Genomic DNA, 4,020 nt, shown 5'->3' on the forward strand with positions numbered 1-4,020 from the left:
CTGGTTGATCCACTCTGAGAAGGTGCTATTTAAGAGACTGAGCTGAAAACAGCACCTCAGACTGAGGAAGTCCTCAGGATGAGAGACGAAACGTTTCTACATTTTTTGTTGATTTGCTTTGTTTTGTTTTTTTGAATGTCCAGAGGACCAGATTGAACTTTTTTTATATTTTTCTACCTGGATTATTGAGCATGCATCAGGATGACAGCTTCTATATTTACAGCTCCATTCCTTCCAGCTGCTGCAGCTGTGAGGGAGGATCTGAGAACATGTCTGGTTAACACATCATGGCCTCCATAGGGATACACTGGTCCCAACTTGGTATGGGTCCGTGCCTGGTCCGATCCAGTCCTGCGACCAGCAGGTTGACCTCAGACTGACCTCTGATGCCTGTTCTCATAAGCAGTCTGTCAGCGATCACTTCCTGCTGAACACTCTCCTCTCAACCAGCCGGTCAAAGCAGATGGTCTCTTGTCCTGATCCTGGTTCTTCTGGAGGTTTCTTCCTGTTAAAGGGAGTTTTTCTTTCCACTGTCTCCACTGTGCTTGCTCAGGATGGGAGACTGCAACGAAGCCAAGATTCATCTTGTCTGCTGGATTCCTTAGATAGAGAACTTTACTAACTGGATTTTATGTGAATGTTCCTGTAAAGTCCCTGAGACAACTTGGTTGTGATTTGGTGCTTTATAAATAAACTGAACTGAATTGAACACTGTGATCATATGAAGACTGTCCATGATGTTTGTGTCTCATAAATGAGGTCTTCTATAAAAGCAGAAGTTTTCTTCAAGCTTCCACTTGTGGGCCTGCCAGGCCTCCTAACATGACCTAAAGTTCTGATCTGCTCTTGTTCTACTTTTCTCTGTGATCCAGATGATCAGGAACTGTACTCTGTCTGTGAAGCCGGAGGACGTGAAATACCCTTGAAGGAGGAACAACACACGTATGAAATTGGTACGGCTTTAGCTCATGATATCTCACTTGTCATAACCAGCTTTGTTGAATTTAGTTGAAAAAAGTTATATATTCTGTATTATTTTCAAGATTTGCTCTATAAAATATATTTTCATCATGAAGCCAGAGATGACATATACTTGTACTTTAAATACAGTTTAGAAAAGGTGGTGTACAACAGGGATCTACTCTGGAGACCCAAACTCTTCTTATTGATGTTTATTCGTGTCAATGATGCAGCAACATTCACACAGTTGTTTTTTTTGTTTTAATTTATTTTCATGATTTTAGAAATCTAAGTACTTCTGCTTCTTTGCCATACATCAAAACATTAGCTCATCCAGGCGATGCGTGGTTTGGCTTTTGACTTTGACGTTTTTACTTTTCATAATATTTAACTTTATGTATAAATATATAGAAATAATCTTAATTTTCATTAAAACATTGTCGTCTTTAAAATCTTATGCTACTTTTAACTAGCCATTTAGACATTTAGTTTTTAGCTCAACTTTTTCTATTTTAAATGTTCAGCTAGTGTTTTGTTGTAGCTAGCACTTTGCTACTTTTAGTTTGGAGCTGGCATTTTTTCTACTTTTAGCATGACCTTCGTTGTTTTAGCGTAAGTATTCTCTTTCACTGCATTTTAACAAAACTCAAACACTTTCTGTAGTTCTTTTTTAGTTTGCTGATGAAACAAGAAAACTAATGGAATTTGTTTGACCAACATTTCGAACACTTCAGAACACAAGTTGATAATCCTTATACAAAGAAAATCAAATAGATTTTATTACACAGAAAAATGTAATCATTCGGAGTTGTTTTATTGAAGTTAATTTAAAAAATATACATTTTTCTATTTTTTATAATAGTTTGCATTTGAAGTAAAACCTTTTTAGGCCAAATTGTGTGTATTGTACAGAAAGTCAAGAGTTTGTGACAGTCCAGGAGAGTCAGATAAAAGCTGATCTACAAGAAGTGGGTTTAAACTCGTGCCCAGATTTGGGGTCATTGTTCTTCTCAGGACAACGAGACCTGGAACACATTTTTGTCTGGACGAGTATGTGTCTGAACTTTATGAAACAAGTATCTGTGACCTGGGAGGTGCTGCTCATAAAATGAGAATATCATGAAAAAGTTGATTATTTCAGTAATTCTATTCAAAAAGTGAATCTTGTACATTATATTCATTCATTACACACAGACTGATATATTTCAAATGTTTATTTCTTTTAATGTTGATGATTATAACTGACAACTAATGAAAACCACAAATTCTGTATCTCAGAAAATTAGAATATTAAGACCAATGAAAAAAGGATTTTTAGAAATGTTGACCAACTGAAAAGTATGAGCATGTTCAGCATCAGTACTTAGTTGTTGCTCCTTTTGTCTGGATTACTGCAGTAATGTGTCGTGGCATGGAGTGGATCGGTCTGTGTCTCTGCTCAGGTTCTGAGAGTCCAGGTGCTCTGATAGTGGCCTTCAGCTCTTCTGAAGTGTTGGCTCTGGTGTATCACATCTTACTCTTCACAGTAACCCATAGATTTTCTATGGGGTTAGGGTCAGGTGAGTTTGCTGGTCAATTAAGAACAGGGATACCATGGTGCTTAAACCAGGTACTGGTATCTTTGGCACTGTGTGCAGGTCCCAAGTCCTGTTTGAAAATGAAATCTGCATCTCCGTAAAGTTGGTCAGCAACAGGAAGCATGAAGTCTCTAAAACTTCCTGGTTGATGCTGCATTGACCTTGGACCTCAGAAAACACAGTGGACCAACACCAGCAGATGACATGGACCCCCAAACCATCATTGACTGTGGAAACTTGACACTGGACCTCAAGCAACATGAATTCTGTGCCTCTCCTCTCTTCCTCCAGACTCTGGGACCTGGATTTCCAAAGGAAATTCACAATTTACTTTAATCAGAGAACACAACTTTGGACCACTCAGCAGCAGTCCCAGGAGAGACGCTTCTGATGCTGTGTCTTGTTCAAGAGTGGCTTGACACAAGGAATGTGACAGCTGAAACCTTTGTCTTGCATACTTCTGTGCGTGGTGGTTCTTGAAGCACTGACTCCGGCTGCAGTCCACTCTTTGTGAATCTCCCCCACATTTTGGGATGGGTTTTGTTTCACCACCCTCTCCAGGGTGCAGTTATCCCTAATGCTTGTACACTTCTTTGTACCACATCATTTCCTTCCCTTCTCCTCTCTATTAATGTGCTTGGACACAGAGCTCTATGAACAGCCAGCCTCTTTAGCTATGACCTTCTGTGTCTTGCCCTCCTTGTGCAGGTGTTAATGGTCGTCTTTTGGACAACTGTCCAGTCAGCAGTCTTCCCCATGATTGTGTAGCTACAGAACTAGACTGAGACCATTTAAAGGTCTTTACAGGTGTTTTGAGATAATCAGCTGAATAGGGTGTGGCACCAGGTGTCTTCAATATTGAACCTTTTCACAATATTCTAATTTTCTGAGATACTGAATTTGGGGTTTTCATTAGTTGTCAGTTATAATCATCAACATTAAAATAAATAAACATTTGAAATATATCAGTCTGTGTGTAATGAATGAATATAATCTACAAGATTCACTTTTTGAACGGAATTACTGAAATAAATCAACTTTTTCATGATGTTCTAATTTATGACAAGCACCTGTATATTCTCCCCGATTCTCAGCTCCAACAGCTCCAACTGATACAGGAGATGTGAGCAGACCTCCAATCAAAGATCTGGAGAACCTTGTGAACCTCAGGATCTGCATCCTAAGGGACTGGAACATCAAGGTGCTTTCAAGAAAGGGTAGGTCTGATTATCCTGATGCGTGCTCAATTATTTTAGATTTTTCTACCTGGATTATTAAGTCAGTTCCTCTGGACCGGTTCAAAAAACAAAAAACTGTAGATACGTTTCGTCTTTCATCTGAAGGACTTCTTCAATCTGAGGAGCTGCTAGAAACTCAGTCTTATAAAAATAGCACCTTCTCAGAGTGGATCAACCAGTTTTGCTGCTGACAACCAGAACCAGCTGCTCACATGCTCAAGAAGGACCATCAGCCTAACAATGGA

General features: G+C 39.2%; 1 long non-coding RNA gene across 1 annotated transcript in view; it reads left to right on the top strand.

Annotated features, from left to right (window-relative positions):
* The first annotated feature begins 905 nt into the window (after positions 1–905).
* The window catches only part of LOC119410584, a 47,511-nt gene continuing 44,396 nt past the window's right edge, over positions 906–4,020 (top strand). Inside the window, exons 1-2 of the long non-coding RNA XR_005186857.1 lie at positions 906–953; positions 3,632–3,754. This is a non-coding gene — a long non-coding RNA (uncharacterized LOC119410584). The remainder of the gene's footprint in view (positions 954–3,631; positions 3,755–4,020) is intronic.

This window comes from Nematolebias whitei, chromosome 1 (genome assembly GCF_014905685.2).
Source record: "Nematolebias whitei isolate Nwh7 chromosome 1, NemWhi1, whole genome shotgun sequence".
NCBI lineage: Eukaryota > Metazoa > Chordata > Actinopteri > Cyprinodontiformes > Rivulidae > Nematolebias > Nematolebias whitei.